At 40.3% G+C, this 26214-nt stretch overlaps 1 protein-coding gene across 15 annotated transcripts in view; it reads right to left on the bottom strand.

The window, feature by feature from the left end:
- Positions 1–26214, bottom strand: part of ESRRG (estrogen related receptor gamma) — a 448915-nt gene that overhangs the window by 190608 nt on the left and 232093 nt on the right. The gene's annotated exons all lie outside the window — the stretch shown is intronic.

Below are 26214 nucleotides of genomic sequence, written 5' to 3' on the forward strand. Positions count from 1 at the left end.
CCCCCCCCTCCAAAATTAGGCTGATGACAGAAAACCCACACCTCTCCAGATACAATTAACATATTTTTATGATGCATTAGCCTTTGGGAGCAAAATGTAAAACCAACATTCATGCATAGACAAAATAATTTTCCCTCTACTGTTCTCTTGCTTTGATTCCTAACCTTTGTAGTTTATTCCTCTGTAACAAAATTCCTCCTAAATTCTTTTGACTGTAGGGTCCTTGTGCTTTCCTGTGCTTGTGTACATGATTATTCAAATGSCCCTCAGTGCCCTGCCTCATCCACTCCTGATGGGGTGTCTTCAGCCAAAACCAATGCCTCCTTTGCCAAGCCACCTCCATACCTACTTTAAACTCTGGGGGACACTTTTGGGCTGATTTTCACCTTTCCAGTTTCTTAAATCCTCCTGACAGGTGTTCAAACCCAATCCTGACTGATTTCAGAGACACTGAATGGGGCTGTGTGCTCTGCACACACCACTATTTCACRTGAGATGCTTTGCTTATTTGCAGCATCCCTTTTCCCTTTGTTGCTGCAGGGTTTTTTTAATATAAATAACTAGGTGAAAAAAATACTAAACCCTCCTACTTCCAAAGAGTCCTGCATTGCTGAGCCATGCACACCACCACAAGAAGAACAGGGGCTCTAATATTGATATATTGCCCTTCCTCCACAACTCTCATCAAGACACACTGGTCACCAATGAGGGCACCTGCCCATCCTTGGGTWTTCCCATTTTTTCCCTGCCCCGAGGACCACAGGGCTCTGTTCTATGCCCAGCTCCAGTGCATATTCCTCCTATCACTAGTGTTTGGTGGTAAAGATTTCAAATCTGTCTGTGCTTTTCACATGCTTTCATGGTGTAAAAGGGGGCCTTCAGGTCAAATACRGGACCAACACACCCARAAATACATTGCTTCAGCTTACTGCTCCATTTAGTGAGCTCAGTTTATGTTCCAGTAGTCCAATTCTCCAGTTAACTACTTTGKTTGCTTTTTTTAATAAATCTTTTTGAATTCTGTTATCTTCTCGTAGCGCTATCTCAGTCGCTGAGAGTTTTTCCTTTGCAATTATGTAAGGCTACTCCTCCTCCCTGCTGCCTTCCTCTTTGATCTCCTCTCAGAAGTTRGGAATTATTGACTGCGCATGCTGTGTTGATTTTCCTGCTTGCCATTTGAACGAGTTATCATCATTATGCAATTCCTCTAGAAACAGTCAACTTTGGGGGTGAAGCTGGTCTGGACAGCTAAAGAGGCCAACGACCCCTTTTTGATTTTTATCTACTAGGCACCCTTAAATCAAGTTTTGCACATGATGGAAAGGTAAATTCCAAAACTCCAAGGCTGATGATCTAAAATGCAATAAGACATTGRACAAAAGCTTACTGAAAATCAATGGGGAACTCATGCTGTTTTTAACYCTCACCCTTTTTGGTACCTGGTGAGAAATTCCTGTATGACTTGGCATCCAGGTTATGTTAATAAAGGAAATTTTGCTCAATTTACTATAAATTAGCAATGGGCCAAAGTAGGCAGCTGGGCTACATCCATTGATTTCAATGTGTGGGAATCTCTTAAGATTAGCCATTTCCATGAAGGCCCTTTGCTTTTTGTATGACTGAGAATGAAATTTAAAGGAAATTATGTTATCAATATTTTATATTATACTCCTTTTTAATAAGTTTTCCAAGATATGGGTTTGGCCCTGGATTAAAAAATAAAACATGTCCACTTGTTATTCCCATTCCAGTTTTGGCCACTGTAATTTAAAAAAATAAAATCACAATAAAAGTTTACCTTGAATTATTCATTAATCTGCTTTTGCACAATTTGAGCCTTTTTTCTTTCTGCCCCCATATGGACATGGCTGTCCTGTGAACCAACACCTATTTTGACCCTGGATACCTGTGGATGCCTAGACTATAATTTTAAAATTGTGATTATGGGACGATGCTCTGGGAGGGTTTGCAAACAAGGATGCCCAAACTTAGCAAARGAGGCATTCAGCACCCAGAGAAAGTCCTCTGCCAGAATTTATGAGGTTCCTTTGACAGATACTTCCAACCCAATTTTATGTCAACAGTGTGAGAGCTGCAGTGTCAAGAGCAGCAGCACTTCTTCTGATGTCGACATTGTCACACTGTTTTTAATTTAAAAGCAGAGAGCCATGCTACCCTTTAAGATACAATTAAAAGAGCAAATATGATTTGATTTATTAAAGGCTACTAATAAGCAAAGCTAGCCAGCTGGGCTCAATCTACAAGGGGGGGAATGATGGATGAATTGATGGATTCATAGTTCACCTGACAACTAATCCTGGCAGCAGCTACAGTGGTGGGTCTGTGGGAAGTGGTGCAATTGGGCACAAATCATCATTGTGGTCATAGTCATTTGAATGTCCATGACAGCTTTCAGTCCTCTATCTCGCAGATCTTTGCAGATGCTTAATTAAGCCTCAYGATATCCCCTCAAGGGAAGTCAATATTAGTTTACCTACAGGTAAACTGAGATACAGCAATGYGCAACTTGCTCAAGGTCACAGAGTGGGCCAGTGGCAAAGTCACAAATAAAACTCTCTAAATTTGACCCCAGCAGCCTGATTTAATTATGAAATGATGTTCGCCTTCTGTAACCAGTTCCACACTGGAAATAGCAGCGGCAGATGCTTTTGGAAGGAGGCAAAATGTGGTAAAAGCAAGAGATAACAAAGTAGAAAAAAAATCCCCAACAATATACAACTTCTGCTCAAAAAAAATCAATCGGAAAATCGCTCTCTAAATGTGGAAACAAGTCTACTGGGCATCTTTTGTTGAATAAATAAAATAGTTTCCTTTACTGAGGGGAGAATTCCATCATTTTACTTGCTCCCCTAAACACCACTCTCAACAACTAATTAATGTTAGCAGCTAGATTAGTAAACTAAACCATTGTGGTAGCATTTCTCGGATGTTTTGCGTGCATGCAGAYGGTGAAAAAAACCAGATGGAGAATACTATAATGAATCAAAATGTTCTATTTAAAAACTGTTTGTCAGCTGTAGTTAAGTTGACACTGTCATCATGGCAACAAATCACAACAGTTCGCATGTTGTGCCTCCGCGCTCACGCCCGCTCCTCGGAGCGGAGCCGCTGGAAACTGGAAGTTCTCKGCAGCCCCATGAGTGGAACAACAAACAAGCCATGGCTGCCTCAGTTTTCTACTGCACTCRGACTGCAAGGAGAAAGGTCAACAGAGCACTCGGGTTTATAACAAACTGATGGTTACCTCTACCATGTTGCACCAGATTAAAAAAATAAATAAACCAATCTACATAAGCAAAGCCATACAAAGCGACATCATGGTTCAAGGTGCTGATAACAGGCTAATGATTTCAGCTCAAGGKCACCGGCTGAAGTCAAGTTTTTTCTTGAAGCAACTCAAAGTCATTACAACCTCCTGTTCAAATCCTGGTCCATGAAAAACGCATTTCTGGTCCCTCTGCAGTCTCCAGTGGACAGGGATATTTGAAAAGCAAACACAATTTTAGCTCGCACAGCCCGGCATCTTTGTTGATATTCTCACGGAGGAGTGAGTGGGCACTGGCATGGTGCTCCCAGAGCACCCCAGTAYAGATCACTCAGTTTGGGAAGTGCCTGGCCAGGCTCAGTCCACTCCTATTGCCATATAGGGGCTCCAGCCCTCAGTGCTGCCACTTTGATACTCCCCATCAATTTGCTTTGAGTTTTGGGGATTTTGTTGTCTATCTGTTAAAAGAAAAAAAAATACACATTTCTGTACTCGTAATTTACTGCCCAAATACAAAGGCAGCGAATCTGTAGAGGAGGGAAGACCAAGCAATTTTACAAGGTGAAAAAGAATCAAACCTTTGAATCCTTTGTCTGATTAAACTTCAACCCTGGTTGAAACCCAGGTGGGGATCTTGCATCACACATTCGTAATTATGATTACACTACTATTCACTGTAGACAGTAATAACATTTGCCAGGCCTAAGATTTCTGTTATCTTCTCAGAAGGCTTTTGAAACTAAGTCATGCTGCTAAAATAGCCTGCAATCCTTAACTACTCCAGATTAATTTAAATGGATTTGCATTAACATTTCCTTTACTTGTATTAGTTATGGCTATGCKCAGTCAAAAACAGTAATTAATAAAGAGGAAAAAATGCAAAAGACCGATTTTTTCTTTACACCACTGGTAACTGGCTTGAATCTAATAGAACTAATACTTGCATAAAAGAATGGAAGATGATAGGCAAATACATCTCAAACACTCTGCTTGCTCTTAATTATTCCAGTTTTTTAGGAGAGGTGAGAAAAATGTCTGCAGAACTGCCTACTCAATAGAGCATGAATAATGAAAATATCTCTACACAGCTTGCAACCTCCTATAACGATGGCTGTAGGAAAAGAGTACATTATTAAACATTGTGGCAAATGCATAGGACAATTATATCTCAGTTCCTTATTTTTGCTAGATTTATGTATTTAGTTAGTTGTGATCATAGTTATTTGCAATACCTGCAGGTGCAGATTTGTTCTTTCTATTGTCTCAGTTTTTACACACGGAAGGATAGAGATTGTCACGGGGGAAAAATCAGACACTGGTTTTAGCAGCAAGGACTTGATTTATTATTGCTTCAAACAAGTTTCATGCATTAAAGATCCCTGTAYAGAACATGACATGTTCTTTCTTTAAAAACAGCTACACACTTTAGGACAAGTGACATGATCCAAATGGTCTCGACTGACGTTGATGGCTATTCTAATGCAGCACAGAATGTCTCCCTGACTCAACACGTTTAACATTTTTTCAAACAGAAAGGAGAAGAATAAAAGGGAAGAAATACTTAGATAAAATGAAATCTCTGTTTTGCAAAAATTCAGTTTTCATCTCACTTTCTGTATTGACTGCTATCCCTTAGGCTAAAGAAAGCATTYCTACAAACAGACACACACAAATCCCCTCTTTATTCAGACGTGAATTTCAGCATTTGAAAATCATCTGTTGAGGGTCATATCTGAATCCCAGAGATCTGAMGGAAAAACATTCCCTCATCTTCACCTGCCTTTAGATCAGGTACATACAGATGTGTTAATTATAGGAAATAAACTGCCAAGTAACACCACTGAAGCAAAACCACAAGTAGACGGTTCCACCAGGAGAAAAAGGGGGCAAAGAAAGAGGAAGACTGACAGAACTGAAGGGACACAGTGGTCTCACACAGGGTATTGACAACACAGTGTCTTCAAGTGCTGTAATATAATTCATCTTAAAATCCTAAAGCACTTCCTACGGAATAGCTAAGATTTTAACAAGGCTGAAATATTTTACTGTTAAGGCAACTAATTAAGCAAATTTAAAAAAGGAAAAAAAAAAGTCAGTTTACTGTTTTACTCCCTTGCAAACATATGGAAGACATGAACCTTTTTTTGGTTTGTTTGTCATTTTTAGTGGGGTTTTTTGTTTGGTTTTTTTGGGGGGGTGAGGAGAGAGTGGTGGCAGTGGTGCTGGTTTTTCTCCTCTGAATGAGTCTATATAAGACAAGCTATTGTCCCACTATCAGACAAAAGATTTTTGTGAAGTTTGTTCTGGATCCCACCAAAACAATGTGAAGGGTGACTGTAAATGYGAAGTGTCACCTGAAGTATTCCTTTTTCAAGGGACAAAACATCAGCCACAACATCATCGCTTCAGCTCACACATCAGAATAACATGAGGAAGGCAGCAATTACATTATTCTGGATTTAAATGGACAGAACAACCCTCCACCCCTGAGGTTCCGAGGAGTTACAGACAATTTAAATACTCTTTCTACCTTCATCATCTGCCAACTTCTCTCCTGCTTTCCTCCCACAGTCTGAGCCTTGTTAAAACCTTCTCAAGGCTCTGATTTCCTTTCTCACCCACACATCAAGTCCTTAAAGACATGAAAGGTTCCCCGCATGCACTTCAGATACAACTGCTCCTTTAAGTCCACACCTCCACTTCTTAATGCCCAGAAAAATAAACTATTTAAGAACCCAGCAGGCCAGAGCATCAGTCATCACATACGAACTGCTGTGTCAAACTACTCTGAATTCTGCACACCAAAGCAAGGAGATGGCCCRTTGACCAAAGCAGTCATTTTCAGCTCGAATCTCACTCCTCAATGCCCAGGTGATCTCCATGGCAGAGAGACCAAGATCAGGCACCTGAACAGCAAGGGCTGCAAAGAATCAAAGGGCTCTGCTACACACCCAGTCCCCAGTGAAGGAAGTCCAGTGAATGAAGCAATTATATMACCAACCCCCTCACCACATGTAATGGCAAGTCACAACATCCAGACCATTTTACAAAATAAGAGATTTTCACCTGATTTTATTCTATCCCTGCACAGACAGCCTTTGCTAAGCAACCTATCTTTAAAAGGTTGTATCACAACACAAGAGTGAAWGCACTTTCAATATGATCCCAGCATGTCTGTTTTATTCCCTTAAAACCCTCCAAAAAGTCCAACTACTATTTCCCACCTTTAAGTGATCAAATCTTGTTTCAGAAGGCTGTGAAAAAGCTCAGCAGAAGCGCTGCTGCACCCTGACTGCTGCCTCTTGTGCTTTCAGTGTTAGTCTTGATCTCCATGCAGCAWCTGCACATGACTTCCTAAATTTTCCATTTTGCATTAGGGTCAGTGCCTATTTCCCCTTAGGTTCATTGATGACTTAAGCTAGGAATGGAAAGACTATTTGCCCAAGAAGTGAAGAGATACCAGACTAACTTACTGTCTTTCAGCATTTCTCTGAAGGGATTCTTAAAGATTTCCCAGAATGTTYTGGGGTGAATGACTGAGATGACAGCATTTACCTGTGGTTTTAGGAAAAGGAATGAAGACAGTGTAGCTGCAGAAGAGCAGTACCTTCGAGAGCAGCTTAAACCCCCTCTACATAACTCCAGCACATTTTTCTACAGTTCAATGAATTTTCACACAACAGAACGCTGAGATTACAGGTAGAGCTGCAAAACCAGCTGAGACCATAACCAAAATGGTTTGCCAATCTGCAATCTCCAGCCTTTCCTACACACAGCCAGTGATGTCTTCCCAAGTGAAAGATATGGGTATCTGATTCCTCTCCTAAGTCACGACAGGTGGGTTTCCTCTGCCTCTGTGATGCCATCAAAATTTAGTATCTCTTTAATGCTGAGAGAAGGAGAGAGGCAGGTATTGGAAGTGTTGGATTTCTCCCTTCTAAAGTAGCCCTGGGAAACAAAGGGGATGAATCGCACCCTAGAAGGCCCTGCTTCTCTCCACCAGCTATAAAGAGAGTTGAGGATGTGGAGCTCGGATATAGAAGTTTACACTAGAGATGTCTAAACTTAGATGAAATGAATCTCATCGTAGGAGTTTTTCCAAGGACTTGAAAGAGGAGGGGATTTCATCAAAGAGCTATTTCAAGATAACTGTCATAGTCAAAAAAGGGAAATAATTCACTTAGCTATGGCCGGCTTTAAGTTGGGCTCATTKCTCCTTTGGAAAATTGGTTTAAACACCTCATTCAGAGTTATTTCACTTTATCTGTTCGCAACAACACAGTAAATGGGTCAGAACAGAAGATGAATCTKAGGAATTTTCTACTTTGTTCTTGATTTTACAAGTGAGTGACTATTGGGTCCCATTCACAGTGCCTTAGCTGACTGTCTCTCCAGCAGTCCCGTCTGTAAAAGCAAACAGACTTCACTGGGACTCCAATAATTACACATATTTAAAATTATCATAAAACTTGTATCAAGGAATCTAGAGTACCACATATTAATATTTTTCTTCTAACTTTCTTTCTCCTTCTGCTTCTCCCTGACACACTTCCAGAAAGGTTCTAGTGGGACAAACTGTCTTTTTGCTTTTCCTTCTTTTTCAAAGGAAAGCGTAGGAAAAAAAGGCTATCCCCCAATTTGCATTTGTTGTTGAACCACATTAAGCTTTAAGAAACCCTTTTTATGAACCACAGTATCCACTYAGTTTGGTGAACCTCGCTGTGAATATTAAGTTGAAGATCTTGCACACAACTGTCCAGGTGCTATTGGTGATTACAGATAAAGCCACRGAGACTGGAGACCAAAGGCACAGAGTAAGGCAAAGTGCCTGYATTAAAAATGCAAAGAGTGGGGTTTTCCTTGTAAGAAGTGGTTTAAACATAGCTGAAGATATTCATACAGGTGTGGTTAGGCTCTAACTGCACTGGATTATACTGACATTTATTAATACAATTTAAAGGCTTCAGTTAATAGGCTTGATCTCTCTCAGCTTTATACCAGGCGTACAAGAGATTGACATACCAGCACCATAAATACTCTCAATTTTTCCATTTCCTTTCTTGACATTTCTCTTTGACCACTGTCAGGCTAACATTTGCATCTTGAGAGAAAGAAATGGAAAAAAAATATTCACACGTGGCAAAGGATCCTCCACTTCCTTACCTCTTGTTATTYTCTTACTGTKGCTCTGTCCCTGTCACTGGAAGGCRGCAGCCAGAGAGGCCAGGCAGGTGCATCTCTGTGTGAAGCTGAAACGATGCTTTGTGATGCTGCCAACAAGTTCTGATCAACATTACAGTCAATACAGYTTGGACTGGAAGACAAAGACTGGGCAGAGAAATTGAGAAATGCACTCAATCTCAAAATTTCTTGCCTATCCTGACCCCCTTCCACCCCTCTTCTCATTTCTCAGGCAGGCAAATATTAAGATGCTTAACGTCAGGTGTGCATTTGTGAGGGAAGAAGAACATTTATGTGACACATATGTAAGAAAAGAGAAACAGACCTGAGAAGAGAATGGCAGAAGAGAGGATTTAAAAGCAATAATGGAAATAGCGAAGACAAGGAAAAAGCTCATGTGTTCASAGCAGTAAGAATTCATTATGCTGAAGTTACTGGTACACATCAGTGGCTCAGCATTGTTCTGACAATGAAAGAGAAACATTGATGGGCACCTAACCAGCCAAAACAGGGATAGTTTTTGTCATCAGAGTCATGTAGAATAACTGGAGAAACCAGAAAATTCCGACATATCAACTTGATGCAGAAAACATKAATTAATATGCAGTAACAGTATCTGAAAAAATGGCCCCAAGCACAATTCAAGGCCCACTTCTTGACTGACTGGTTGTTTTGTTTCCTGTATAGGGCAGGAATTTTTAACTTTTAACAACATCCTTTAACTATGTTCAAGTTTGAGGAAGCAGCAGAAGTCCAGTGGGTCAGATTTCATCTGTATTTGCAAAGTACTCCACTAATATTTAAAACAAAAAAGAAGTAAGCAAAAAAATCTAAAAAATCCCCCAAAATAAAACAGAAGAAGTTTGCAAATTTAACCAAGACCCCAGTCTACTCCTCTATTCCCAACACAAGTGAAATAGGATTGAAAACCAACAAAAGTGATATACTTYCAACATTTACGACTGCATCCAACAGAATTTAAAAGTTTTCCCTGTCTTTGGCAGTAACAAACTGTTTCAGATGCATCAGCAGGCTGGGATACTTCACCTAATGTCCAATATTATAGGTGTGAATACTYATGAAATAGAACATCTGTTTATTCACGAGGCAAAAATTATATAATTGTGCCACTGACCTTGGTGGATTCACCTCCCTTCAGGTTTCCAGTGAACTCAGATAAGTTGTTCTTTGGCCAAGAATATTGCATCAGCCTTAGCATAAAGTTTTTCTGGGACCTTAGAAACTGTGAAGTCATGGCAGAGCAACACTTAGRTGATCTTTTCTTTAATGCAATTTAAGAAAATTATAACTGAATCTCTGCCTCTTGCTCTCAGACTRTTTACTGGTGAAAATYACAACAACTGACATAGAYACAAACTAATRCCATGACAAGACTAAGCTTTAACATCACAGRTCACAGAATATTCTGAGYTGGAAGGGACCCACAARAATCATCAGGCCCAGCTCTTAAGYRATTGGCCTATATGGGRAYTGAACCCAAAACCTGGGTGGTATTAGCACCATGCTCTAACCAGCCAAGCTCATTTAGGTAAATAATCGGGAGCACTCTGAGGTCCTCAGGAATGAATTTCCTACTGCATGCATTTATGAAACCTTCAAAGCATTCTACACTTTGGGAAAAAAAAAAAAAAAACAGATTAAAAATATTGAAGTGTTCTGTGCAGAAATTAGCCTTTCATTCCTTTTGGCCAGCTACAAATTGTCAGGGTGTTCAAACCCCAGACACTGCACCAATCCCCAAAGACTAGATGACATTCATCAAATAATTTCCTAATGAAATGTATTAGAAACCACTTAGAAAAAAACAGATCTGTCTAATTTCCCAGAACAGACTAGAGGCTTAATTTTGTTCACRGCTACACTGGAGTAATTCTAGAATAACTTAATTAATGACACTGAATTACTCAAATTCTCACAGCAGCATATCTGGAAGGTGAATTTGGTTTGGGGACAACAGATTATGAGGACTCAAGGTGCAAGCTCTGAGCCCCAAAAATCCATCTCACTAAGAAGTGCTGCCYTGCTTCCTCAGCACCATGCTGAGGTTTGGATAGCGACCACCAGAACAGATTTCTTTCTGCAATTTTTTGGTTTTGTGGGTGTCATGTATGAATATCCATCTACAGAGAGTAGCCCTGAAGTCGCTACAAAATACGGCAGGGCTGGGATGGAGGAGAAGTCAGCCCAAAGAGTCTCCAAACGCATCTTGGCAGCTGCTTTCCCAGCAAAAGGAGCAGGGCACAGCTTGCAGTCCAGCCCACGTGTTAAATGAGCTCCCAGTGCACTGTCATTGTTATTAGCCAGGGGTAGATGGAAGGCTTCTGAGGGGACAAGCTTTTATAATGCACAGCTGAATTAAAAAACAACTGCCAATAAAGCAGCACTTGCAAAAAAAAAAACCCCAGAAAATTTCAAGAAAAATCATCTCACTCCTCCCATGCACAGAGAAAACATAACCTTCCACACATTTTCACTGCACCTGCACTAAACAGACACATTTGTTTTTTAATGGACATTTTGCTTTTAGGGAAGATGTTTATAGATCTGTTAAAATAATGAAAGATGTCTATCAGTTGGAAAGAACATACAATATAGTTTCTGCTAATCTGTCTGGAAAAAAGAGTGAAAAACAATAGATGTATTTAAATTTGTAGAGGCTTAGATAAAATAATTTTTTGAAGAACCATATAGGCTTTTGTGAACAGAACACAATGGAAAAAACTGCAATTCCCATATTAAAGGCAGGTGCCACAGTACGGAACTGATTTTGAATCCAGTCTGTCCTRCATTTCATATGCACATTTGGGTCAYAAAAATCTCATTGATATATCCTGTTCCTCTACTCTTGGCCATCTCTCTGCCATAACGCGACTGTATAAACTAATATACAAAACTCATTTGTAAGACCTGTGCCAGGATACATTCTATGGGTCTTGAGAGAGCCTTTACTGTTCTTGTCCTATAGATTTGGAAGTTAAAGTCTTTGTTCTGTTCAGAAGGCCTGTTGACTGAACACATTTCTAAACCTATTTTACTTCTATTTTTAGGGAATCCTGAGCCTGGTAAACCTTGTGTTTTCTCCCACTTAGAATTGCATCAGCAAATCTTTACCTTTGGAGAAGTGCAGAGGGCAAAACCACATGCAAGAACAAACTAGGAAGCATCGAAAAGGCTTATAATTTTCCATTAAAAGAGGTGATGACAGCTCCTTAGAACAAGGGCCAGAATACTCTGTAAAAGTCATTTATTTAGCCATCGTGCTAAAATGGCCAAATTCTGCAATACCTTTTTTCTGCACTTGGACTAGAATAAAATGCTAAATTATTGCACAGAAACAAAATGGGAAACCAGCCTTAGATGCATCAAGTTATCAATATATTACCTCTATTAGCAGAAATACTAGCAAAATAAGAAAAAAAAAAAATCCATCCTTTATCTTCTTTACAGAAGCAGAATTTGCATTACTGCAACTGGAGCACAGGTTTAAATACAATATCCCGAGGGGACTTAAGGTCTTCTCCCTAATGTAGATTACAGTCTAATGCAGAGATCACCCTGTGGGTGCTTTGCTTCTCTTTTAAAGCCACAGAGGCCATTTCTCTCGGCTTTCACAATCATCTGGCTGGAGCAGCTATGGCAGGTGCTCATTTGGAAGTACTTTATTGGGAAACCGTGCACGGTACTGTTATCTACCATTCCATGCTGCCTGACAGTGGGAAATGAGATCTTCCAGCAGCTCCACACCAGCTATCCACAGCTCACCCTGCAGAACTTCTCAGGCTATATGACAAAAACCCCTGGACAAGTCAGTGGTCCAAGTTGTTTCTGTACCTCCTCTCTTTCTTGTCTCTCAGGCACATCCACAAACTCATTTCCAAACTCCCATTTTCCCTTTATCTTAAAAGCTTCTTTTCCACATAAGACCAACAGTTTCCTTTGTAGCTGCTGGTTACATATCCACAGAAAAACCCCACAAAGAAAAGTACGTTGGGGGTTGCAATAAAGGTATATATGCAAGCTAATAAAAGCAGTCAGAGGTGGAAAAACAAGGGACACAATGAAACACTTTCTGACACAGGTGCTTGCCCAGCCAGGAACCCATTAGCACCTTGTCACAAAAGCCCCTAAGCACACAAAAATATAAATTTGAAAGTCATAAAAACCAATGGACATACACAATTAAGTGACCAATGAAAACCTGTCATCTTCTTTCCCTCTCTGGAATATAGCCAGAAACAACTAGTGGGAAGGAAAAGAAATTTGGAAATGCCACAGCCCAAACTTCTAATGTTTACTGTCAGGAAAAAAAAAAAAAAAAAAAAAAAAAACCAAAAAAAAACCAAAACCAAACCAACAAACCCGCCACAAAAACAAAACAAAATAAAACAAAAAAAAAAACTCCACCAAAACAATATGCAGCAAAAAGGTGGGAGAGCAGAAAGAGTGGTGTGTGGCAAAATCTCCATTAATTTTATGAGACTTACAAAATCTGAAGCCTGGTAGTGGCTACTGATTTTGTAGGCTCTAGGGGCAAATATACTGAGCATCTCCTCCCTTTTCCATCCAGAATAAGTTTCAAAGTGTCTGCCAAAGAACCAATGTCTCCACTTTCACCATCCCAGCTTCCCCCAGCTCACTTCACCCACTGTGGCTACAGCTACCATTGTCCAGCTGCTTTCTCTAGCTTGGTTTTCCTACTCCTCCACTTCAGTCACTGCTCAACAAATCCCAAATCTCCTACCTTCAAATCCAAAGCTTCACCATGGCATGAAAACTGCTCAGATCTTGGCTGTCAAACCTGACATGTAGTGAGCTTAATGCTTTAGTCTAACTAAAAATCTGCTCTGCTGAGCTTCTTGAGTCAAACCTCTCTGGTCATAGCTTGCAATCTTTTGTCTTCAAAATTCAAAATCTGTTTAAAACTAGTTTATCCTTTCTAGGATTCTACTAGGAGTCCACCCATTTGTAACTTCATACCATAAGCCTTTAATTATGAAAAAGAAAGAAGCCTGTATGAGAAATCAACACACCCACTGTTACCAACACACCTCTCCCCACCCTGCTTGTCTTGATTATCCGTACTTAGGTGGGAAACTGTTAATTATCACCAATTATGGAGCAACTCTGCCCTCGATGTACAACCGTATTAAAGATTGCACAAATACTGTAAAATAAGATGGCCCTTGATGTAAAGAGCTCTTGGCAAAGTTGGTGCTAGAGAGGACTCTCCAGGTATTTGCTGCCCAAGACACCTCTCTGGAATTCCTCTGCTGCTCACTGTGCAACAAACACAGGAAAAACAGGCATCTAAAGGTCAGTGTCAAACATACTGAGAAACCCTTTTTGACACCGATTTTAAGATAAAAGGTTGGACCAGCTCAGTGATTTTCACAGGATCCACAGTTTCTCCCTCCACATTGTTCWTCACACAGTCACGGCAAAGCACAARAAGACTTGGAAAACAGATCTGACAGGCACTTGGAAATACCCCTGTTTTCAGGGCTTAAGAGAATTAAGGGCCTGACTCTCCTGGTAGCACAAACCAGAAATAAATGCAGAGAGTCACCTGACATTATGCTGCTGTAAAACCCGTAGGCAGCCAGGATGTTGTGCTTTCTTCAGTGGAATACCTCCAGTGACACGTGCGGATTGACATGCAAATAAACCTCTTGAAATTGCACCAGGAGAGGTGGAGAGAGAAAGACAATCTTGATTAAAATTTTTTGAAGGACACTACTATGAGGTGCTTAGTTATGATCAGCTCAACATAAATTATCATATAACCCATTTTCAATGAGAATGTAATATGAGCTAAATTTTACACTGATTTATAGCTTATGAAAGCTTCGCTGAAAACCCTGCTTGTTTCACAAGTCCGGGTCAGCGCAGAATTTAAGTTAGTTTTCTTTCATTAACAGTTACGATTGCACATTAGGGGTGGAAGGTCATAGAAATAGCAAGAAAAGGACTTTAAAAAAAATATCATCCCTTATAAGGGAAAAGATTAACCCCCTCAGCAAAGTCCTCAACCTGTATTCTGTTTGTCCTGAAGCAACTGCAATGAGGCCATTGTTTCAAAGATGATTATGTATATTTTGACAAGAAATATGATAATACAAGTTATGTCCCAAATCTCTTATATTCAGAGATTTCTGATTCCTCTTTTCAGACAAAAAGCTCCTACCTGCATCAAGTCCCCATTTAGTTTGGCAGTCTGCAAAGAGGGGGTGGTGGCCTACCTTAGACAGCAATGAAAAATGCTTTTTTTCTCTCCCTTTTCTAACCTGCTTTGGAAGCCCTGTAAAATCTCCTGCTAAAAACCACACAGACTGTAGCGGAGTCCACATTCTGGTTGCTGTTGCAGTGTACAGCCAGAGAAACAGCAGAAAGTTTGATTTATTTGACTAGTGTAAATGAGATCAGAGTCAAAGCTCAGAGCTGTGACTGTATAACAAGACCAGCAACTTGCAAAATTGATTATTACAAGGCTGTCCCATACAAGAAAAAAAAAAACAATCCCACATGGGGATTTAGGTATTTGAAGAGATTTGGGGTTTGCTTGTAGATTTGGGGTTTCTAAAATTATGATTACATGTCATTAATCTGTTCAGACATTATCACCCTTTAATTTTCCTTGTTGCTTTCAACAGTCTATTTCAGGATATCGGCAAAGTATCTCTCTTCTTTCGTATTAGCTCCGCTCATGCAGTCCTTACAGCTCAAAGACTTGGGTGATTAATAGCTCTGCTAGCAATTCCTATTTAAAAACTATTCCTATTTTATCTCTTTTTACTCTGTCCCTGCTTTTCCTCAACTTGCTGTGCTGAACACCCACTGCCTGTGCCTTCAAACCCAATCCTTTGCAACTTTGTTTCCCACCCTTCCTTTTCCATTTGAAGATGGTCCTGTTGACTCTGTTAGACTGGATAATAACCAAGCAATTTGAAAGCACAATCCTACAAGGGGCTGAGTGCCCACTGTTTGATGAAAGGCAAAAGCAGTCATTTGGTGCCTTTGAACGAGCTCAGCACCTGTGCAGGATGGCATCAGTGTGTTTCAGCTTGCTAMACTGTGTTTTGCCCATGCCCCTGTTTCTCAGTCAGAAGCCAGCAGTACCTCCTAGTCTTGGATTTCAAGAAAACAGAGAAAGGTATTTAAACAAGACCACACAGGACGTGTCACCGAGCAGGCAGTGCAGGTTCCTTACTGCAAACCTCCCAGGCGAGCACTGGAAGTGTAAGTTATATTCTCAAAATTATTCTGTCACCCCCTTGACAATTTAATTTTTTTTTTATACATCTAGCGCTTCTAGGCTCTGTTTAGGTAGCCATGTCTTCTCAATATCTCATTCAGGTGTAGCACAGAAAAGTCTAACAAACCTGGGCTGGCAGCCAAGCTCGCCAGTGACTGACGCTCGCTTAACTGAGCAAAGATTTGCTCTGCTCCAAGCAGGAACCTGACTAGAGAAGGACCAGCGGTGACAGCGAGGGTGCAGGCTTGCATCCTAACAGCCCCGACTCCAGCTTGTGCTCAGGCAAGTGGAACCAGCACTTAAGATGAATGCTAAACGGCTCCAATCTCGTGCTCCTTGCCAATTCACCTCCTGCATAAGCCCAGGAGTTCTTAGTAAGAGCGGCACATTAGGGTAGCTACATCGCTAATCCGGGCGTAATTTTAAACTCCAAAGTTGAAGGTTTAAATGTCGAAGGAGGAGGAAAGTAAAGGGAGACACAGGAGAGAGGAGGTGGGGAGGAATGAATTGCTTAGAATACATTTTTAAAAAATGTATTCTTGCCGGTAAATGACAGAAATAAATCAGTAGTATGAAGTCACCGGTAGCTGGATCTAAAACAGAGTTTATGACCATTTGCTAAGGGGCCAACATAAAGCATAAGCAAAACTAATAAAAATAGAGCTTCCATGAGCGAATAGAATGCTCAGCTGTTAGAACAAAGTCTTTGACTTAAATGAAATTACACTTCTCCAAACACAGGCTACAGATGAATTTATCAAAAYCTCTGCCCCGAAGGTTTTACTGTCTAACCAATCAGTGACTGGGGTATGTGTGTGAGGGGGAGTAACAGAAGCAAAGCTGTCTAAGCAAACTCTATCTTCAGACTTGCCTGAATTTCCTTGCCTCACTTCAAAAGAAATATCGCATCTTCTATGGAGAGCAMCTGAAGAATGGCAGCTTTCATATAAGTGATTCAGGGATCATTAAGAATTGTCCCCCAGTCTTTCTCTCTTGTTTTTGCTTTTTTGTGTGTGTTTTGTTTTCGTTTTGTTTGTTTTTCATCTATTTTTTTTGTTTTTGAGTGACAAAATATTTTGTTCAATGGAGGTAATCACAAGAGGTAAAATATACTCTGGTGGTACAGGTGGACTACAGAACTGTGGAAGAAAAGGCAGAGCTGGTCTTACGCATATGATTTCATCAGCATTCACACAGTTTTGGAATCCAGTCTCTGATGCTTTTCAGATTTTGAAAAGTTGCTGACTATAACCCTTTTTATCAAGCATACTGGTAATGTACTAGCCCAAGAACACATTTGTACAGATCCAGTGGCCTGACATTGGGTTTGGTGTGCAAGAAGCATTGTACCAAGCTGTGAACAGCAATGAAGTTAGCCTAGCCTGTGGCTGGGATAACCCCTTAAACTTTTCAGCTCTTAAAACTTCAGTTTACATTTCAATTAGGCCACAAGAGAAATTCATTTGGTCATGTCAACCCTASAGATGACATAGCTTGATCATAAAAATCATCAGAGAGCTAAGTACAATTGGTAATCTCAACAGAGGGCAAAGATGCTCTAAATTAGAAACACATGAGTAGGTTTTGTATCTCTATCTGTTTTCAGTAAGTCATCCTCTATGCATTATTTTTTTGCCCCATACATTATTCTTAAGCAAATATAGAAGTGAAAATAAAAATAACCCAACTGAGGTATATTAAGAAATAAACATCAGTGGGAATGTGCAGGAAAAGCAAGAATGAAAGTAAAGCTTTCKCAAATAAAGACCTTATAGTCCATAAACATAGAATCATAGCATCATTTAGACTGGAAAAGACCTCTCAGATCGAGTCCGACCATAAACCCCGCACTGCCAAGTCCACCACCAAGCCATGTCCACACAGAAGAGCTCCTGTGGCCAGAACTCTGCTTCATCTTTCAGGAGACACAAAACAAAAGATCACCAAAAACTTTGTCATCATTAGTATCGAAACGGCTTTTTTCCCCTCCTTCCCCCCTTCCTCTTTCTGGGATTTTTGGAAACATGGATGTTATAATTGAAAGCCAGTGGATTAAGCATAACACGTCAAACCACTGTTAACACCCAGTCTCCCGCAAGGCTGAATCCTAACAACTCTGTTTTCTGCCTACAGTATGTGCAAGCAAGTGGAACCACCACATGCACTGCATGCTAAAGGCCACAGCCTTTGTCTTCTCCAAGTTCTGTCTATTTCAGAGGCTAACATGCTGCAATTAGTCTAATTAATGTGAAACAATGAGCTGTGTTACCACTTATCAAATTGATTGTTCCCCTATCAAAACAAAACAGGCTGGCTTTTTGATGTAATTTCAAGAGATGATTTGAAATGTCATGTTGCTGCAAGCCAATTACCTTATGACTGGAGTCACGGTCAACAGAATACATAATTAGCACGAGTTTGGGAAGGCTGCTTACTGCTAGTATGCTAATTAACTGTCTTTTGTCATAAAACAAAAAGGTTGTAGCTAGGGTTGCGAAATAGGCCTTTTTTATTTACATTTCTTTGTGCTTATCAATGTGAGGCATGACAGTGCAAAAGAATGGAAAATTTTAATTCCACTACTTCAAATTAATACTGAACTGCAAGGTCAGGTGCGGTGCCGGACTCGGAGCAGCACTCGGCTCTGCCGTGCTCCACGCACGTGCTGCACCCTCTGCCCAGGACAGGCCAAAATCAAGCACCAAGGGAGTCTCCYACCACAGAGCAGCACCTATGGAACACCCAACAGGCACAGGATGGGTTCCAGATGCTTCTTTCCATAAAGAAGGAGAGCAGCAGTGCCACCCGAGTGTGCTGACTGCAATCCCACCAGCCCCCAAGCTGCTCCACCACACCTCTCTGAAAGCGCCCTCCAGAAAGCTGGGGAAACTCTAAACAAGTGGCATTTCTACTCCTGCTTCAGCGTGGTGTTCACAGAACGCTTAACAAGGGCGTGCAGGATAGCAAAAGAACCCTGCCTGCAAGTAAAAAGCTTCATCACTCAGCTGCTGCCACCTCCCCTCTGTCGCCTCATTTGTGTGATGAATTTTGTATTCCTCAGGCATTCGTTAAAGATCTGATCCTGCACGGCGCTGGGTGCCCTCTATACCTATACCAGGGGAAGCTGAGGAGCTCATTACTTTGCAGGATAAAGATCTACCAGACAGAATCCAAACTTAAAAGCTGGCTGTCAGCAGCTCCCACTCTGCCCTCCCTCATCCCAGCGCCGCTCCACGCGCCATCACACAGGGGAAACGCAGGRCAGAAATTAGCTTAGTGAATCATCGCTAATTCCCACCAATTTAAATTCTGGTTTTCTTTTTCCTGCCTATAATTCAGCACTTTATTTAAGGTTTTGCTTGGCCTGAGCGAGTCCCGAGAGCAAGGTCTGGAATTGCTRGAAGTTTTAATGATGTTGTTTCACTAACAGCTGCTGACTTACGAATCCTCCTATTTGTCGTAAAAATGATTTTGTTTCTCTGTGCATGCTCGGTTTGAACCACTACAGAGATAATTCTCATGCTTCTTGATAGCCCTTAAAAGCAAGAGAGACGTGAAAATCGCTCTCTTACAGAGAGGAGAAGAAATTAAGTGTTCGAAACCCAGATCAAAAAGTTGTCAAGCTGGCCATTTCTGAACACTTCATTTAAATTCACACCCGGTCTGCTCCAGGTGTGCACAAAGAGCTGTAAAGTTTCAAGTCCAGAAATCACACAGAGTGGATCACCATTAAAATCACAATATGAAATGAGTAGGCATTCCTAAATTATTTTCCTGATTGCTCTCTTTCAATCCAAGTGAAACTCAAAGTGTAACAAAGTAAGGTATGTATGCAGGAAGTCYAAATTTTTATCTCAAATGATGAAACCTATAACGAACAGGAAAACAGTAATTTCTTCTGGTGCTGTCATTTACTAGAATCAACATCATCCTTCCTGTCTTTATTCAGCAGAGAAAACAAAGCTAATTCCAATTTCTAAAGAGCTGGCTAATAAAGGAGTCAAGGGATCATTAGTCTAATTAACTCATTCCTGTTTTCAGTTTACATTTCATTATGCTATTACACTCTTTGAAATGTCAATTTTTAAATACCATAGAAAACTGTTTAACATATAGACATTATGTTCAACAAATCTAGGGACATACAGAACAGTTACTCAACATTAGCAACTTAATAGTATCCTGGTATGCAAGTAAATATCTCCCAGCCAAAGCATTATCGTAAACTCCATTTATTGATGCAAAAATGAGGGAAGTATTTCAGTGACACTTGGCCCCTTGCTTAATGGCAGTACTTTTATTACCTGAATATTTCATAATATTCAGGTAGATGTCCTTGCATCCGATTTTGGTAATCGGGACTATTTTATCCTGAACCAAAATAAATCAGGATACAAAGCTGTAACTTCCTGCCAGATTTCCTTCTTTTTATTGGGTGTCTTTCTATAGCTTAACGTAATGAGTCACTTACTGCACTTTAAGTCAATTTTTAAATTGATTTAATGAGTCATCAAGTCATTTACTGTCTTTTATAAGTCAATTTTTAAATAAACACAACTTCTGTTAAATTGATGGTAACTTCTGTAATCAGCTGTTTGGAAACAATCCACCTCAATTAACAGCATGGGCTTTGCTGCTGTGCTTGCACAGTCAAGTACAAGTTTCATAAAACAATTAAATTAATGATACAGGTGAAATATTACACAAGGATACGTGTGTGCACACAAAAGCAGAAGTTTGAGATACCCAACTAAGATGGGCACAACTGGCACTATCTCCGTGGAATCCCCTTTTCTAAATGCCCCTCTGCCTGCCTGGGCTACTCCAAATCTGTCCTTGCTCCCATGAGTTTACACCCAATTTAGACTCACTATCATGTTGGTAGCTGAGAGAATCCAGCTGCATGTGCCAGAGCTGCAGTGACACTCTTCCAGTGAAATGCAGACATGGTGTATGTATTCTTTTTGTATGTAGTTTAAGCGATACTAATGATTCCTTGAGCTGATTCCAGCTTATAGGGAAATTAAGACAGACACACTGAAAAGGGAATGAAGCATGACAGCAGCTCTTACATAAATATGATCCAGGCATCAATTATATCTGCTATGGCATGGGCCCAGGTATTAGTCATGCTGGGTAACAGGTAGAGCGAGATCTGGTCCTTATGAACGTGTGTGCCTTTTCTGGAGTGCTTGAGATTCGCCAGCCCCCTTTTTAAAACCTTCTGATATCACCTGGACTGTACCTACAGCAGAAAGCTCACTGGCTAATTCCCTGGTTATTTTAGAGATCTGGAATTTTGCCTTTTGAATAGCCAGGACCCTGCCGAGACCTCAACAGCACCTACACAACACCCTTGAATTGTGGCAGTGTGATGATATAAGTTCAGCTCTTCTGGGCTGTAGGTGCTATAGAAATGATGAGAAGTTAGTTTTAATATCCAGCTGCTCACTCTATTGCAGGAAAAAGAGCTGTYGCTGATTCCTAGTGGAACCATTCCTAAAAACAGAATGGGAGAGCAGAAACGCTGCTGGCAGAGGGAAACCTYGGAGCTACTCATGGTCAGTGTTTTTGGGCAGCTGTCCTTGCTAGGCTACAAGGGGGCAGCTTTATGCACAAAAGTTTGGAAAGTATGTCTGAGGATACCAGTTTGCATTAGAAATCTCTCACCAGCTGAGACTGCACCTCAGGATAAGACAAAGAGATCTTTATCAAAACTTGAAACCGAGGGGAAACTCAAGCAGTGGCAAACATATGTCATGGAATCTGTGCAACGTAGTTTTGGAATCATAGTGTGGGGACCCCAGATCTGCAGGAAGGAAGGAGTATGCTAGCATTCAGCTTTTTGCCACCAGCAAGAATACACTTGAGGAAAAGAAGTGACATTAAAAAAAAAGATGTAAAGGAAGACCACAACTGCAATATGTAATTTTAATGGCTTAACAAGGATCAAGCCACATCCTTTAATGAACGTATTTTGAGAAGGCTAATGAAAAATAACGTACCTATCTGTCCAAAACATAATACAATTCTCTTTAACATCGTTTCTGCTTTAGCAGGATTGAATCCAGATAGAAACTGTGGCTAACAAGGTACCTGATGATGCTCCTCCAGTAAGAGGTGAGCATTAGCTCTCATTAATTCATGCTCTTAGTGTTATTTGGCTCCATGAGCTGCCCCGATGTGATCTAACAGGATGTGGCATGCCAGAATGCATCACAACATGTTTGGAATTGTAAAAGCACACAGACCCTCAACAACTAAACTTCCCTGCAGCCTCTGGTATGGGGCTCAGCATTCCTGATCAGKCACTGTCTCAGCTTTATTATCAACATGTTATACCTCCCGCTGCTTGGTCAATGAGTATTTTCTCTCAGCTGTTTTCTAAACCAGCCAAAAGAGTTCAATGCACCTTCATTTAAAAAACAAATGCACAGAATGATGCTTAAAGGTTTGCCTTATTGGGGTCTTTTACTCCCTTCCCCTCCACCTGGTTTCTACCAGGTATCACCCAAATCTAGCCTTACCAAGAGAAGAACGAGGCAATTTGGAGACACACACAGTTATTTTAGCAAATCCCTTTAAAAAAATAAAATAATTGGACTTGAAAGAAGCCTGAAACATTAGAGCAAAAGCGAGTACAAAAGAAGGAGCTGTGGCATCGTACGCCCCGTCTAACAAGGTATTGAGCASCGGAGCCCAGGGGACTCTCGGCACTCTCGCTGTGAAGATTAGACAAGAGCACTCGCGCAGGACACAGCAGGAATATGAAGGGACATGAAGTGAGCAATCCCAGCAGACAGCCTGTTGAAATGTCAGTCAGGCACTCTGCCTCCACCACCTTTCACAGAGCTAAACATCTCTTTATGTCAGAACAAATTGGGCAATCCTCAAATCTTTTTTTCCTCTCCCCTGACTTCAATGCGGCGCCGAGCGCCGGGAAGGAGCGCGGGAGGAGAGCGGGAGGGAGCGCGTACAGACAGTTCACTTCAGTTCACATGAAAGMGCCCTGACACGCTACAAGCCTGAATACTGATATTGGCACCTCTTACAATCTTATCAGAGAGGCAGGAGCAGCAGCAGCCGCCGCGCTGCAGACCTTCCCCCTTTCCAATTACACCGGGTGGCTGYTCCTTTCCCAAGCATCCCGCAACGTCCTTTGAAAGTAAACTCCTGGGCTTGATCAAAGGCCACCAAAGCAAACACGTCGTTTCTGTATTTATGAGAGTATTTACTTCTGTCTTCTTTTTCGTGTTTTCACTCATACCTTCCCTCGCTAGTCCATTAAGGAAGTCTGATTTTAACCAACATCTAGCACAGTGCTCAAATGCAGACTGGTGAGTAACCACATTTTTTTTTTTAAATGATGTGGTTTCATGTACAAAATTCTGCACAGGGTATTTGGTTGGGTTTTTTTTTTTTTTTGACTAACAAGCACACACAGAAGTTATTTTTTCAGGAGAACAATACAGAAACCTTCCCAATGACTTTTGTGAGTGTTAGAGAGGTCTTAGTATGATTGGATAGAGATATGTGAATTAATGTGATYGATTTTTTTATTCGATTCAACATGTGTAAACATCCCCTTAAAAATAATCAGCCAATTTTCATTCTTAAAGAAAACAAACACATCAAAACAGAAAACTTAACCCAGCCAAGAYATRAAGAACTMCATGAAACTGCYTCCAAGAACAGCAGGATTAAGATGCTGACTCCACGCCTACATTATAAAGATGCTGAACAATAGAAGTTCTTCTAAAGTACCTGTTTGAGCAAACTCCAAACAACAAACACACCCCAAACGCCACAAAAAATCTCTCCCCCGACAAATAAACCCGTGGAATATGAATATTCAATAAGCAAATACAAATAATTGGCCACTRCCATGCCTGGCCACCTACTCTTTAGATCAGAGGTTTATAATTTCTAGGACTTCATTCTGGATAACATTTTCTAAAAGCTGCCTAACATTTCTAATATTAATTGATTACAGTTAAAGATGGGATGCATTTAGTTACAAACTTCAAGTTTCTGTTTATGGTATTCAGGCAGGTAAATGCGTGTGTGTATGGAAGAGACATTACYAGACCATTTACTGCCCATTACCACSAAGAAAAGMAGCCCCTACCARAACAWACTGTGCAGCATTTYTGACATTCGTTAAAGGAAGAAAGCTTTATAAGGAAAAAGAAATACCACTGATTTTTACAGATGTTTAATAAAAATAAGCTGAAAAAAGGGTTCCTATTTTAAGCTTGGTGATAGCTAAAAATGCATTCAAATATGTTCTAAAGCAATCTGAAGTCTCCTAAAWATGGGTGTTTAAAAGTATTCAAGAAAACAGTAAAAATGCAAATATTTGTCACATTATTGTAGGATATGGGACAAAAATGCTCRTAAATTCAAAGAACCCTGCTGAGGCAAACTGCATTTCATTTAAATATGACATTATTTGGGAGTCATTAAAACAAAACTAATGTTTATCGGTTGCATTGTAAAGGTTACTGTGAGAAAACAGCCAAAGTTTGCCTSCACACGAATGAGTGGTGAAAGGGACTGTGAGCATAACACCCTTAATTTCAGTTGTTGTAGCTGTGCCATGGGAAAAAAAAGGACTTAATGCTTTGATGATTCACTAGTATGGAAATACTACGGCAAAAATAATGAGGATGTATCAGTATTTTCAAAACTCCTGGTCTGGTATTCTAACGTGCTTCATACACATTACAATGAGACAAATTAAAAAAGAAAAAAAAAAAAAGTGTGCCAATAGTGACTGCTGACTTTTCACCTGTGTTAAAAATATGCTAAATCCCAAGAAGGAAGTATACAATGCCTTGTGATTGCTACAAAATACAAACAACAGCTGTCACCCATCTATTCAAAGATCTTTCCTGGTTTTTTTGTTTTTTTTTTTTTTTTTTTTAATAAACCCACGTAATAGGACACGTAGGCTACACAGAAGTAGGTTAATATGTTGGATTTAATATTAAGAGCCTAATTCTCATAAATAAAAGCATCCAACCTTGCTGAAGAGAGATGGCTTCTAGCTGTAGCCATGAAGAGCCTTCTGTAACTCAAGTTAAAAGCTTCTGTTTACATGGACTTGCACAAGCCTGTCTATACTCCTAAAAACCACAGTGAAATAATGCTAAAAGACCCCCAAACCCCTAGAGCTGCCATTTTGAGCCTTAAACCATTCCCTGTAGTCATTCTGAACCATTAATTGCTGGTTATTAGTACATGGAAATCAAGATGCACAGAGATCCCTTGATTACGCAGACATTTAGTCCATGGCTTTACTCCTGTGAGTAGTTTTTGGTGAAGCAATCCAATTAACCATCCCACTAAATATCTGATGTAGGTAAATCAGGTCTTAAAACTTGATCCATCTTGCAYTCCTCCATCTATTAGATTTTACTGTATTTGTGAAAATCAATCATGCACTTGCCTTGGTCCTGCCTTAATTCTGTCAATGGATTTAAAGGCATCACATACAGCACTTTTACGTAGTTTAAATTCAACTATGAAGACCCATTACAGTGCTGAGTTAAAATAATTCTTCACTAAACAGTGACCTGCCTGGACTGCCCATGAGCTGGTTTCTCTTTTAACTCGTTATGGGTGTTTCCTTTCAATATTTGTCTTGAGACACATGGTCAGAGGGGACAGGGATGGGGCTGGGATGTTGCACTGCCTCTTACTACTGCCCACAGCTGTAGTTTACMTTTACAATGCCCTGTACACAGCCTCCTGCAGCTGTTAAAAGTGGACACATTATAACTGCAAGTGGAATTTGGCTTATTGTCTCTGCAGATTTGTGCTAATATACTGGCGTCTCAAGACATCACTTCATTTTCATAACAAGGAGGAGATTTAATTTCTGCAGATTTCTATAAAAAGCAATTTGGAAACTTCTCAACAATGATATTGCTYCCCATAAATGCCAAACTGGTAAAAACATCATAAGAGGAAAACACAGCACATTGACAATATCACTTATTCTAACTTAAGTACCAGCATTATTCAAAGACATTATACTGCTAAGTATCCAAATAATTCATTCATTTTAAGGATCGAAAGCATAATATTATTTTGTTAAATTAAGCTCTCACTTTCCCAAATCCCTCTTTTCCACTTAGACTGAGGGAATAAAGGCAACTGAAAACACATCTGAGTGCAAGGCTTTAATTTTCAATTTTCAGGGGTTGTTCTGTTCTGGTTGGGGTGTGCACTTCCGTTTCTGCTGATTGCCAAAACCCGCAAGTAACTGCAATAATAATTGCAAATCCCTGCTTTGGATGATAAAACAAACCTCAAGCATCATCATCTCATTCCCACCTTCCACAGCTTGCAGGAAGGAGGAGGTTGGTGAGGGAAAGCATCGCTTACCTCACACTTATTGGTACTGCTGTAATGCAGTCTCTCCAGCTWAAAAGGAATTGTAACAACTGAAAGAGACTGTTTAAAATTA

The sequence above is a fragment of the Malurus melanocephalus genome, unplaced genomic scaffold (genome assembly GCF_030028575.1).
Source record: "Malurus melanocephalus ecotype Western Australia unplaced genomic scaffold, MMel_1.1 scaffold_48, whole genome shotgun sequence".
Classification (NCBI taxonomy): Eukaryota; Metazoa; Chordata; class Aves; order Passeriformes; family Maluridae; genus Malurus; species Malurus melanocephalus.